General features: G+C 50.5%; 1 protein-coding gene across 1 annotated transcript in view; it reads left to right on the top strand.

Moving 5' to 3' along the window:
* The window catches only part of GGT6 (gamma-glutamyltransferase 6), a 105,396-nt gene that overhangs the window by 13,374 nt on the left and 77,772 nt on the right, over nucleotides 1-14,250 (top strand). The gene's annotated exons all lie outside the window — the stretch shown is intronic.

Below are 14,250 nucleotides of genomic sequence, written 5' to 3'. Positions count from 1 at the left end.
TGTTGGTGTGACTATGCATCTCATCCTGCGCAGTTTACTAGGGGGAGGGGGGTGTTGGGGTGACTATGCGTCTCATCCTGCGCAGAGTTTACCACGGGGTGGGGGTGTTGGGGTGACTATGCGTCTCATCCTGTGCAGAGTTTACTAGGGGGAGGGGGGTGTTGGGGTGACTATGCGTCTCATCCTGCGCAGAGTTTACCACGGGGTGGGGGTGTTGGGGTGACTATGCGTCTCATCCTGTGCAGTTTACTAGGGGGAGGGGGGTGTTGGGGTGACTATGCGTCTCATCCTGCGCAGAGTTTACCACGGGGTGGGGGTGTTGGGGTGACTATGCGTCTCATCCTGTGCAGAGTTTACTAGGGGGAGGGGGGTGTTGGGGTGACTATGCGTCTCATCCTGCGCAGAGTTTATGACGGGGTGGAGGTACTTGGGGTGACTATGCGTCTCATCCTGTGCAGAGTTTACTAGGGGAGGGGGATTTTGGGGTGACTATGCGTCTCATCCTGTGCAGAGTTTACGACGAGTGGGGGTGTTGGGGTGACTATGCATCTCATCCTGTGCAGAGTTTACTAGGGGGTGGGGATGTTGGGGTGACTATGCGTCTCATCCTGTGCAGAGTTTACGACGAGTGGGGGTGTTGGGGTGACTATGCGTCTCATCCCGTGCAGAGTTTGCAACTGGGTGGGGGTGTTGGGGTGACTATGCGTCTTATGCTGTGCAGAGTTTACGACGGGGTGGGGGTGTTGGGGTGACTATGCGTCTCATTCTGTGCAGAGTTTACGACGGGTGGGGGTGTTGGGGTGACTATGCATCTTATGCTGTGCAGAGTTTACAACTGGGTGGGGGTGTTGGGGTGACTATGCGTCTCATCCTGTGCAGAGTTTACGACGGGTGGGATTGTTGGGATGACAATGCGTCTCATCCCGTGCAGAGTTTGACGAGTGGGGATGTTGGGGTGACTATGCGTCTCATCCCATGCAGAGTTTACGACGGGTGGGGGTGTTGGGGTGACTATGGGTCTTATGCTGTGCAGAGTTTACAACTGGGTGGGGGTGTTGGGGTGACTATGCGTCTCATCCTGTGCAGAGTTTACGAAGGGTGGGGGTGTTGGGGTGACTATGCGTCTCATCCCGTGCAGAGTTTACGACGGGTGGGGGTGCTGGGTTACTATGCGTCTCATCCTGCGCAGAGTTTACGACGGGGTGGGGGTGTTGGGGTGACTATGCATCTCATCCTGTGCAGAGTTTACGACGGGTGGGGTGTTGGGGGGACTATGCGTCTCATCCTGTGCAGAGTTTACGACGGGTGGGGTGTTGGGGTGACTATGCATCTTATGCTGTGCAGAGTTTACAACTGGGTGGGGGTGTTGGGGTGACTATGCGTCTCATCCTGTGCAGAGTTTACGAGGGGTGGGGGTGTTGGGGTGACTATGTGTCTCATCCCGTGCAGAGTTTACGACGGGGTGGGGGTGTTGGGGTGACTATGCGTCTCATCCTGTGCAGATTTTAGGACGGGTGGGGGTGTTAGGGTGACTATGCATCTCATCCTGCGCAGAGTTTACAACGGGGTGGGGGTGTTGGGGTGACTATGCGTCTCATCCTGCGCAGAGTTTACGACGGGGTGGGGGTGTTGGGGTGACTATGCGTCTTATCCTGTGCAGAGTTTACGATAGGTGGGGGTGTTGGGGTGACTATGCATCTTATGCTATGCAGAGTTTACGACTGGGTGGGGGCGTTGGGGTGACTATGCGTCTCATCCTGTGCAGAGTTTATGACGACTGGGGGTGTTGGGGTGACTATGCGTCTCATCCCGTGCAGAGTTTACGATGGGTGGGGGTGTTGGGGTGACTATGGGTCTTATGCTGTGCAGAGCTTACGACTGAGTGGGGGTGTTGGGGTGACTATGCGTCTCATCCTGTGCAGCGTTTACGACGGGTGGGGGTGTTGGGGTGACTATGAGTCTCATTCCGTGCAGAGTTTACGACAGGTGGGGGTGTTGGGGTGACTATGCGTCTCATCCCGTGCAGAGTTTACGACGGGTGGGGGTGCTGGGGTGACTATGCGTCTCATCCTGCACAGAGTTTACGACGGGGTTGGGGTGCTTGGGTGACTATGCATCTCATCCTGTGCAGAGTTTACGACGGGTGGGGTGTTGGGGGGACTATGCGTCTCATCCTGTGCAGAGTTTACGACGGGTGGGGTGTTGGGGTGACTATGCATCTTATGCTGTGCAGAGTTTACGAGGGGTGGGGGAGTTGGGGTGACTATGTGTCTCATCCTGCGCAGAGTTTACAACGGGTTGGGGGTGTTGGGGTGACTATGCGTCTCATCCTGTGCAGATTTTAGGACGGGTGGGGGTGTTAGGGTGACTATGCGTCTCATCCTGCGCAGAGTTTACGACGGGGTGGGGGTGTTGGGGTGACTATGCGTCTCATACTGTGCAGAGTTTCCGACGGATTGGGGGTGTTGGGGTGACTATGCGTCTCATCCTGTGTAGAGTTTACGATAGGTGGGGGTGTTGGGGTGACTATGCATCTTATGCTGTGCAGAGTTTACGACTGGGTGGGGGTGTTAGAGTGACTATGCGTCTCATCCTGCGCAGAGTTTACGACGGGTGGGTGTGTTGGGGTGAATATGCATCTTATGCTGTGCAGAGTTTACGACTGGTTGGGGGTGTTGGGGTGACTATGCGTCCCATCCCGTGCAGAGTTTACGACGGGTGGGGGTGTTGGGGTGTCTATGCGTCTCATCCTGTGCAGAGTTCACATCTCGAGCCGTGCTGGGAGCGCTGGAGGTGACAAGTCCTGCACAAGGTATCAAAATCCAATTAGACATTGGACCAGGAGGCGATGGGAGCCTAGCGCTGGTGTCAGACGTCTGCAGGTGCAGGTTACAAGATGGCGGCCCACACACCTATGGCATGGGTGATGACAACCCAATGACCGCAGGTACCAAGGGGACGAGACACTGAGCGTCATGTAGCCTCACAGCCCGGCTGCTCTGGGTCCTTCAGAAGGTCCTCTTCAGAGGGGTGGGATCACATCCAAGCTTCCTCGGGGTGCAGGTTCAACGGGGCTTAGTGACAGCCATATCCGGCTCCAGGCCCGCCTGAGGCAAGCCACCCTCGTCCCCTTCTGAAACTAGCTCGTATAGCATACAATTAATGGATGTAGTAATTTAGAAATACTTTTCTTTTTAAACAAACTGAGGGTACGTTCTTATTCAGTTAGTGTGTTGCCTGGTGCGTGTTTTGCCTACAGTGCACACCACCCATGGGCCTTTCTGTGGGGAGTAGGTTAATGCATGGATCCCTGACTGTTTCTTCTTTGGACTGTGTGATGAGTTTTCATGCTAGGTGCTTTTGGCGGGAAAATGGTTTATTCGCATTGGACCGTAGGCAGTATTTTTGACCTCCAAGGAGCTTTCATTCCAGAATATTGAAGCAAATATATAGGACTTCTTGAAGCCCATTGGCTAGCAGTTTGTTTGAATGGGAGCCTTGCATTCTGTTCAAAGCGTCCTGTAACATAGCCCCCTCCTCCTCTTTACTGTGACAGAACACAATTCAAACATTTGTTTGGAATAGGGAGTCGTAGATCCCCGATCGTATTTATTAACAAACCAGACATATTTGAAACAAATATACAGTTTACGCAGAAATGACAAGACAGGATTTGGTACATTTGAATAATTCCTAGCTTTAACAAACTCTAATACATAATGTTCCTATCCTAGTTTATGCATATTGACGATCACGATCCCCTTTTAATCCAATTGTCCAGCACCCCCTAACCAGAGTGCGCATGCGCAGGAGGCCCAGCTGACCCGGTGGTAATTCCCACCAGGCAACCCCCATACGTTCAAGACTTACTCCATAAAGGGGCCATGCAGACAGCGCAGCTTTCTTACGCCCACGTGCGGGGCGGCCAACCAGCCAATGGAAAGCGTAACCCCCCTTGGCCCCGCACTCTTCCAACCAACCGGTTGTAACTGCCCCTGGAGTCTGGTGAGAGACACATGTCCCTCCCCTCTGGGCACCCCACTTAATAAGGCGCCCCCAAAGATTTGTAAATTTAATCTGTCCAACCGATGACCTTACCGCCTAACTCGAAATACCGCCTAAAACACGACAAAAAAGGCATTTATATTCATCCATTCGATCCTTCATCATAATTGATACCCTGTGAAAAAAACACTAACAATACTTTTACTTCCAACCAACTTTATCTCAGGGATGGTGGGTGGGGAAAAAATCGTTAGAAACCCTCCCAAGGGAGGGGGCACACTCGACGGGTGTGCTTTCGAGGGGAGCGGAGGCAAAGAGACTGCACCTCGCGCTCCCCACGGTTTTTAAATGGGTGACTGGTCACCAGCTGGAACTGGTTCCTGGCAAGGATCACCCGTGCCCCGGAAGCAATCAGATCGCGGGGGGAGCCTCTCGCGACCCGGAAGTGATCCAATCACTTCCGGGGCATGGCCCCCCGACCAATCCGGGCTGCGGGACGTGGGAGAGACGGGGGCACGGCCGACCACCATAATGGCGGAGGGGCCGATGCCGGCCCCGCCTTCCTCTTCTGTTCAAAGCGTCTTTTAACATAGCATTCGTAGTTGAAGTACTTGCTCTTAAAGTGATGGCTCTCAAGTGCGGCCAGGTATTCTCTTGCTCTTCTGAATTGACAGCTGAAAAACCTGATTTGAACACAGAACATTTCTCTTTGATCAGGTGATGGATCCGGGGTCCTTTGTCTGCAACCAGCTTGGTGTGTTTTAGGGCGCCCTGTGATGGAGAGCTAACCGGCTCCTTCCTGGGACCCAAGGCTCGTGTCCAGCTTATGAGTCTAGAGTTTCTTCATGCAATCGCTTCTTAGTTGTTTGCAACGGTCTTGAGAGAAAAGAATCACAAAATAATACATGCATCCATATATATACCTGCATATCCATATAAATACATGAGCCTTTGGGTCAGCCCTGGTTTTCCACAGGTCTGTGTGAGTGTCATTTACATGTCCCTTGCATCCATGGGTGCAAGCTGCATGAGGTAATTGTAGGAAGGTGGAATCTGACTGCATGGTTGCCCCCACTTTTTTCCTGGTGTTTTGATGTTTTTTGACTTAGTTTGGCTGAGAACCTGCTATTCAGGTCCCCAGCCTATCTGCTTTCTCTTATAAAATGATTCCATGTACCCTAGGTACACTCCAGATTTGATTCTGGGGTACCCTTGTGAGTCTCTAGTATATGGTATACTATGTACCCAGGGCATAGGTATCCCAGAAGCCTAAAAGGGGCTGAAGCATGTATTATGCCACCCCTGGGAAGCCCTACAAAACGAAACCACAGGTCTGCTACTGCAGCCTGGATAAGGTGGTGCATGCACCCCTTACTTAGGTATAGGTTCACTGTACCTCACCTATCACTGCACATAGAAACCTATCAGTCACCCCTATGGCAGGCCTTATCAATCCTGAAGGCAGGGTGCTTGGTTATATGTGAGAGGGTGCCCAGGCATGAGCTGAGCCCCTCTGCAGCCTTCGTAATCTCTTCTCCGGGGGTTGTCACCATATACTCTTAAGTGCATTATAACCAAACGGTAAATGCTAACTTTGGACTGACTGCACGGAAACATGTTGTGTTTGGTGTCAAACACCTTGGAATCATACCCCCACATCAGTAACTGGTGTGGGAGTATGATCCCACCCTTCTAGAGGGAGAGACATGGCAGTACTGGTATACCTGGTAGAAACTTAACAGAGCCCTGGCATCGCAAAATGGATGCTGCAGCCATAGACACAGGTCTGGCCTCCTGCTGCTGACCGAAACTCCAGCAGGGGAGGCCTGGACAATAGGTTTCCTGTCAAAGAGAGGTGTAACCACCTCCCAGACAGGATGATGTGTATTGGGGCTGGGTGGGAGCACTCTCAGAGTGCTTTGAAGTCCTGCACTCGGGGCACATTTGGTGTCCCTGTGCATAGTCCAGCTCAAACTGGTTCAGGGGCTTCCAGCCCCTGCTCTGGTGTGAAACTGGACAAAGGAAATGGGTGTAGCCACCCCTCTTTCCAAACCCTCCCATAGGTGGGTCCTCACAGCTAGTCCAACCCCTTCCTTAGGTATAAGTAAGAAACCTCTGTAACCAGAACTTTAGATATCCCTGGACGAAACTCTGAAGCTGAATCCTGGAACTTCGACACTCTACTAAAGACTAGAGGACTGAAGAAATCTCCCTTGGGGTCAAGGAGTGACTCCCCTGCTTGGCAGGCACCAACAAAGCATTTTGCCGGTCTGCATTTCCAAAGCTCCCCCCGAACTCCGAAGTATTTGCAGCCCAAGAAGAGGATTTCCAGACATCTCAGAGGCCGACCCAAGTTCCCAGCAAAGCTTAGACCCGTAGCCCTCATGAGTAGCGTGGAACCGGAACCCCTCGACACCGTGCACGTTTGCAAGTGCATTGACTTATCGACATCTCTTGAAGTTGTGCTTGGGGTTTCTTGTAGCCCCCACCTCGAGCCGAAAATCCACTGAAGATTGTCGGCCTAGTCACCCCGAGTGACCCATGGGCCGCCATTTTGTGTTTCCTCTCGAGGCTCCTTCGCGATCCCTGGTCCGTCGACTGGTGGGTCCCCAAGAACGCAACTTTGATTTTCCTTCGGCTTCCCTAGTTGCATCAGACGTGCCCTGACTCCCTACCAAGTGGTGAGTCTCTCAGACCTTGCTGGTCTGCACCGAAGCATCTTTCTCCTTTCTGCGTGGGTTGCTGTTGCCAAGGCTTGTTGTGTCCAATCCGGGCACCGACGCTGCAGCACTCGATATCCTTCGTGAGACAGCTCGCATCCAGCTCCTGGTCATCCTCGAAGCCTCCTGGTCCTCGTGGCTGAAGAGTCAAGCTTCACCTTCTTCACCTGAAACACCCGACATCGGTGGGCATTCATCTATCGTGCCCCTGGTCACTGGCAAGTGACCCAGACTTTGTCCCCTCTGCTTTCAGGTTCTTCACATCTTTGATCCAGGCTTGGATCTCTTCGGACACTTCTCATCGTCCTGGCAGCAGCACTTCTTCGCCAGCTCCTATTGAAAACGACAACGCGACCCGACTCCATTTGACACCTATGCACCCGGCTTCCCTGGGTGAGGTAACACGAGTACTCCGGGGCTCCCGTGGGTGTTGACCCTAGAACTTCCTAAGTCCCAAAGGGTTTGGTCCTGACTCATTTCTAAGTGTCCCTAATCTTTAAAAAATCTAACCGCTGCTTTCCCAATAGAAGCTTATGGGAGCTCGCGGCTTTGTTCTCACACTGCACACGGCCCCCGTAGGTCCCCTGTGTCACTACCTTGGGTGATTCCTTGGGGTCCCAGCAATTCTACAGGCTCTAGGCCTTGTCTAGTTAAGGCGTGGTTCTTGTACCACTATTTAAGTATATGGTTGGCTCGCCCCTAGGGCCTGACGTGTATTTGTGCTATTTTACTGTAATATTTGAAGTATAACTTATGTGTTTGGACCTCTAGCCTCATAAAGAGACTAGTAGGGCGTGTTTAGAAATAAATACATATATTTTATATATATATTTACCTGGTGTGGTTGCCTTTCATTTAGCCATTCAAGAGATTATAGACTGGTAAAAAAAGCTGCTTTACATTCCTTCAAGACTTAGCCTGAAGGCTGCTCTCCATAGCTACCACTAGGATAGCTTCCAATAAAGGTTGTCTTTAACCTATCATCAATAAGGGTTTTTTTGGACTGGTGCAAGGTGCCACTATAACGAGTGGACAGCATATACCAGGCCAACTTCTCACAGTAATGGTTTAGTCTGCATAAGTCATTGGCACTCTTACCCTGTGAGTGATGCATAATCTGATCGATTGTGTACATCCACCTGAAAATGAGTGCACGTCTGTATCTGGGCGGGTTGGTCTGTGCTTTGTTTTTTAATTCTTCCATTTTATGGTTTCCCTTTCATTTCTCTGCTTCTATCCTTTGCATTTTCATGTTTCTTAAGAGGATACACCAGCTTCCCAGGCAGTGCCAAAAGGTGGCTTCTTTGCTGCTCAATCAACCAATGATATCATATCATCTGCAGTGCACCACATCCCATGTGGCCACTTCCTCTAAGCCTGGAGAGTGCTGTTGTCCATCGTGTATCATTGTTTTACCATTCCAAGATGGCAAACACGTATGCTCTATATGAAACGGCCGTATTTGTAGTTTAAAAGATGGGTAGGCTATCTGCAGTACCTTTGAAAGGGAGACACCCACTGCTATGTTTAGTTTTGTTATTCAAAGATATGCTTAACGTGTTTGGAAAACAGCATCTTTTCTTTTTTCTACCAATTCGTTTCATTTGTCCTGCATATGTGCATATTGCGGGGGCTTAGACCCCTATTGGGTTTCTTTGATGCACCCACACGACAGGTCATCATTCAGGCATCAATAATGTCAAGATTGGACTATGCCTGCTCTCTGTATCTGGGGTCCAATAAGGTAGAAATTCTGAGGCTACAAAGGGTACAGAACGTGGCGGTAAGAACCCTTCTCGGGTTGCCCAGGGCCTGCCCGGTGTCAGACGCTATTCGTCGACTTCACTGGTTGCCTGTGGCCAGGCGAATTGAATTCAAGGCTCTCTGCATCACTTTCAAGGCCCTGAAATCTACCACCCCAAGTATCCTGGCCAACCTGCTCTCGCCATATGTTCCCTCACGACATCTCCGCTCACTGGGCAACACCGGGTGGTGGCTACCCGGACACGGAGAGTCCGTGCTGGGGGCCGCTCTTTTCGTAGTAGGGCGGGTCCCCTCTGGAACTCACTCCCTGCTCACATCCGCAGCCTTAACAACTAACTGGAATTCAGGAAGGCCAATAAAACTCGCCTTTTTCCTGCACCGTAGTCCTATTTTCTGCTCAATTCGATCGTGTCAGATGCTCTGCTGTTAGCGCTGGGACGCCCCTTTGCTGGGGCAGCTGTTGCGCTTTACAAGTTGTGGTAACATAACATAACATGTTGTTGAGTGTGTGTATTTTCATGCTGTTTTGTCAGAGAGTGAATGGAAGGATGCGTGAGTGGAGTGATGACTCATGAGTACCCAGATGAGTGACAAGAGTACATGTATGATGAAGCCCCTCAGTTGATTTGTACTGTACATTTAAAATATTGTTTTCAATGGGATAGTCGTGCATTAGGCATAGTATCCTGTTTATGCACACCTGTTTCGTGTAATTTCCAACCCTCTAATACCAGTTCTTTGAAGTCCACCCCTTTCTGAGGTACTGCCAGAGACGCAGCAAGTCATCTCAAAACATAGCCAGGTGTAGCGCCTTGAGGCCGGAGGAGCCTCGGCAAAAACTCTGCAGCCTGTGTCATCCACACATGCAGACAGGCTTGGACATTCCAAGAGCTCAGTCGTCTGCCTTTGTACTCCGGGAGTTTGAACAATGCCCCTTGGCACCAGCCAGCCTGCTGCTGCGGGTGCCAAGGGATTCTCGACTAGTGAAGCAGGCAGACGGTTCCCCTTGGCACCAGCCGGCCTGCTGCTGGTGCGGGTGCGAGGTGTTCACGTCTTGTTAACAGACGGTGCACCTTGGCAATGCCGGCCTGCTGACGCTGGTGCCAAGGGGTTCATGACTAGTGAAGCAGGCAGACGATGAACCTTGGCAAGGCCGCGGCGCATCGAGCACACTCCCCGGCTGACGCCTGCTGCGGGTGCCACTGTGTTCATCCACCGGTCCGTCCTGTTTCTGCTGTGTATTCAAACCCCCGCTGGCAGGAGGGGGCTTGTGTGCTCTGAGGCGTCTCCACGCCGAGGGCGCTCTGGGTGTGTGTGTGTGGGCTCAGCCTCTGAGGCGTCTCCACGCCAGGGCCCTGTGGGTGTGGGTGTGGGTGTGGGTGTGTGTGTGTGTGTGTGTGTGTGTGTGCTCTGAGGCGTCTCCACGCCGAGGGCGCTCTGTGTGTGTGGGCGCTCTGGGTGTGTGTGCTCTGAGGCATCTCCACGCCGAGGGTGCTCTGGGTGTGTGTGTGGGCGCTCTGGGTGTGTGTGCTCTGAGGCGTCTCCTCGCTGTGGGCGCTCTGGGTGTTTGTGTATGTGTGTGGCCTGAGGCGTCTCCTCGCAGTGGGCGCTCTGTGTGTAGACACTGGCTGTATGTTCACTGTAGTAGAACCTTCTTAAGGTGTCCCAAAACACTTTTCATCTCCGTAACTTGGTGTACTTGGCTGTGCTGGGGTGGTCGCAGGAAAGCGCCAGTGGTAAAGCAGCGGCAATGCGGCCCCCAGGGGAAGTGAAGGTCGCAGACCAGTCTTCCCCTGGGGAATTCGCGCAAAGACCGGAAGGACAAGGTGGGGGGTGGGCTTAGAGGGGCAAGGGGAAGGGGCGGGATTTGGGTGGCTTTACATCATGATGGGAGAGGAGAAACAGCCTCTTCGTAACACCCGAGCACCACTGGGAGGACATAGGAAAACTTTGTCCACCCACCCACCCTACAGGTCTTATGCGATGGGCTTGGGGTGGTTTTCGGGTATGAGCGTGCCAGTTTAGGGCAGGTTGCAGAGCAGAGGCGTTGCGGTACTTTGGAGGGGTGGTGAGTCGCATACAGGCGGATCCGCCGCTCGGTGGGGGAGAACGGTACACGGGTGACTGATAGCGAGGCGCGTGAGGCAATGAAGGAAATGCAACAGAGGATGCTCGGAGGGCAAGTGAAGGTGAGAATGGGGAGAGGAAGGAGGTCACCGAGTGAATGGGGAAGAGTCAAACAGGTGAGATGGTTTTGAGAAGGAAGAATGGAGAATGAGTTGGGATGGAATGGGGAAAGTATATTTATTGCATTTATGTACCATGTAAGAAAGTTTAAAGGAATGCAACCGTGTCCTAATAAATGGCCTTTTATGCTTCAAGTAACAGTGTGGAGTGTGGTTCTTGCGCGATCAGAGCAGTGCGCTACAGATGGCCGGCCCTCCAAAGTCTTGTAATACTATCCGGTACATGGCAGCTTACCACTGCAGAGCCTAGCGGCAGCACCGGCCCCTCTTGGGCGAGCAGTGTGTAGCTGCCACACTCCAGAAAGAGAGTTCTCCATGTGCACCGCTCCTCGCCCTGCATCCCCCCCGGGGTCTCTGCATCCGCTGATGGTGTTCAGGTGCAGGAGTGAAGGCGAGCACCCTCCTGCGGCCCAGATGGATACAGGGGATCTCTCCCTTCTGAGAGGGATGTGCTTATTTCAAGTCGGATTGAAAACACCACGTCAATGCAGCCATGTTGAGAGTCTGTGTGCAGAATAAATCAAAAGACGCCCCCCTCCTCACGGCCAAGCCCACCCCCTGTTGATGTGTTGTTCAGGGACCTTGAGGCTGTATTTGAGGCCCTTCCGCCCTCCACACCACACGTCATTCTTGGTAATTTAATCTCGACCCTGCCATTAAACGCACAATCCTGTCCACTCTATTTCTTGATGACACCTCCCAGAAACGCCCGCTACTCCCTACACACTACAGTTGCAATGCACTCCATCCGAGAATGCAGTCTAAAACACTCGGTCACTCCTACCCTCTCACCCACGCCCCTCTAACCCGGCCATCACACACGCCTTCCATCCCCCTTCTCCCCTTTACCCTCAATCACAAACATTGTCCAAACACCCTGCCTTCATCACTAAACTCAGATCCTTTGCCCACATTAAACCCCCCCCCTTAAAACAAGTTGACAAGCCAAGCTTAACACAGTTTGAGAGGGGGGGTGAACATGTTTGAATGGAGAGTGAATGACCATTCTGCTATTCTCCTTTCTAAGATTCTCTATTTTCATTATATGTCTTTTGGTCTTTTCTGTGATTAGCTGTGGAGCTCAGTCTACCAATAAAGGTTTGAATGATTTATAGTCTTTGATCTTTACCACACAATTTTTAACACCAATAAAAACTCATTTTAACCCTAATAAGTGAAGCAAGAGCAGCCGGGCTGTGAGAAATCTTTTTTAAAATTCAATTTTCGGGTGACTTGTCCAAGGGCTCCTCAGAATATAAAATGGTCAGTGATTTACAGATCCTTTTTGTGGGGGCCACAAGGAACAGAGGGGGTGCTAGACCACAACTGGGGGGGGTTGAAGTTGTTTGTCTGGGGGTGGGGAGGGGATAGGGGAGGGAGGGGGAGGGGGACGGAGGGGGAGGCGGAGAGGGAGAGAGGGAGAGAGGGAGAGAGATAAAATAAATAAAATAAAAGTGGCTCCGTATACTGCACCAAAGTAAGGTTCAGTGTGTACAGAGTCCAGAGTCCCCAGAGGTTTGGCAGAGGTTAAAGTTAGATATAACCTTACTCTCTAAAGTGGTAGCTTGGTAGAGCAGTAAGGCAGTATCAGAGGACAGTGTAAAGCATTTGTTGTACACGCTCAGTCAGCAAATGGTCTCACACTCAAGAACTGAACTCTAGGCCAATTGTTTTGTATATTAAAATATATAGTTGTTTCATTTTAGAACCAACAATAGGTATCAAAATATACTTTCTCAGAATGAGATGCTTTAGTTAAATACTTTCAATAGGCAATAGACTTTTGAGTACAGTTGTTACAGTTGTTGCAATAGGCAACACAATTATAACATTGAGCTCAATGGGAATTTCTTAATAAATGCAATTAATTACTTTTTGGATTACTTTTCTAACCACAGGACTGGATCCTAGATTCAGTCCTGGGACATTTCCTGAAAACAGGTGAGTAAATGGGTTTTGGTTAAAGGTATGATTTTTAAGGAATATTATTTTATTTCAAAAGTTGACACTTAGAAACGTTTTCACATAGAATCACCAATGTTATCCTATGGGTGGAAATTCACTTAACAGGTAAGTAGGGCTACCAACCCTTTTTCTTACTCAGTGCTGGAATCTGGATTCAGCACTGGTGCATCTCCTGTAAACAGTTGAAAGAAATCGTTTTTGTTATACAGGCGATGTTTAAGGAATATTTGTTTGTTTAAAAAATCGGCACTTAGAAGAATTTCTGGCAAAAACCAGGCAATGTTATCGTATGGAGGAAAATCAAGTTATCGGTAAGTACAGTTGTAATTACTAAGGGTTGTAGTACTTTCCAAACTTCCTACTGCAATGAAATGCCAAAATAGACGATTGTTATTGCAGCTAGCTGCTAGTAGTGAATCTTGCCACTTGTTATCAATAAAATCGCGCTTAGCATTGGTAAGTGCAGCTCTGTATCCACAACGTACCTGGGCTATCCCAGGTTGACTGCTCTTCATAACTGCTAACCTTAAGGCCCCCTTTAATTTAAACTCTAAATTGAACCCTTTGTCATTTGCTCTACCAGTTGACTGGCAGAGCAGCGGGGGTCTGGTAACTCTTGTGAAGAACACCGTAGCGTGTAAAAATAAACAGCTAGCAATTAAGTTACCCGATATATTGGGGATCCAGCTCGCCTTTCCCACTGGCTTGAATATGACTGTGTTTAATGTTTATGCCAGGTCGGAACCCCGTTGCAATGAGTCTCTGCTTCTATCCTTGCTAGATGACTTAGTTGGAGTATACCAAAGTAACTCTAAAGTTTTAGTAGCTGGGGATCTTAACGCTTGCTTTGAACCCTCCCTCCTTTTAAATACTCTACTAGAGGAAGAGGATGAGGCTTGGGGTATCCCAGATTTGGCATTGATTACTGGTAACCACCGTTCAACAGCTGTTACAGGAAGGAGCCTGATGGCATGCAATGGGAGGACTGCATCTGACGCAAATAGGCAAACCACATTCAAACGGGGCACCAGCTCTAGTGTCATCGATTACATCTTAGTAGATGACAGTATTTGGTCACTAGTTGAGGACATGATGATCATCCAGAGGTTTGATGGTGATCATAATCCCTTGCTCTTAAAAATGAAGGTGCTGCTCTGGAAAGGAGTGCACCTAGCCGTACCTTAACGGCACGAGAGCCTCTTGTAGCTAATAATCGCAGAGGAGTCACCTGACCCAAAGTTCTTGCTAATAGGGACCTATACACCAGAATCTATGAGCTATTTGTGCATTTTTTGTCAGGTCTGGATAGTGTTCACACCCCCGGGGCAACGTTATTATTATTTTATGAGGCCTTCCCAGTGGTCTTCTCTACTGGTAGAGCCAATAACAAATGGCTGCCATCACCTTTCCGGAACATTGATCGGAGATGGACAAAAGGCCAGACCCTTCCTAGAAACTTGGACACCAGAAACTGTAGTGCCACCCCTCGTCAGCTCGCCCCTTGTTCCAAATAGCAGTGCTCAGGAAGGACTAACTAGCAGTCCTCTGCT

This window comes from Triturus cristatus, chromosome 2_1 (genome assembly GCF_964204655.1).
Source record: "Triturus cristatus chromosome 2_1, aTriCri1.1, whole genome shotgun sequence".
Lineage (NCBI taxonomy): Eukaryota > Metazoa > Chordata > Amphibia > Caudata > Salamandridae > Triturus > Triturus cristatus.
The sequence above is the reverse complement of the archived record's forward strand: the minus strand, read 5'-3'. Positions and strand labels throughout refer to the sequence as shown.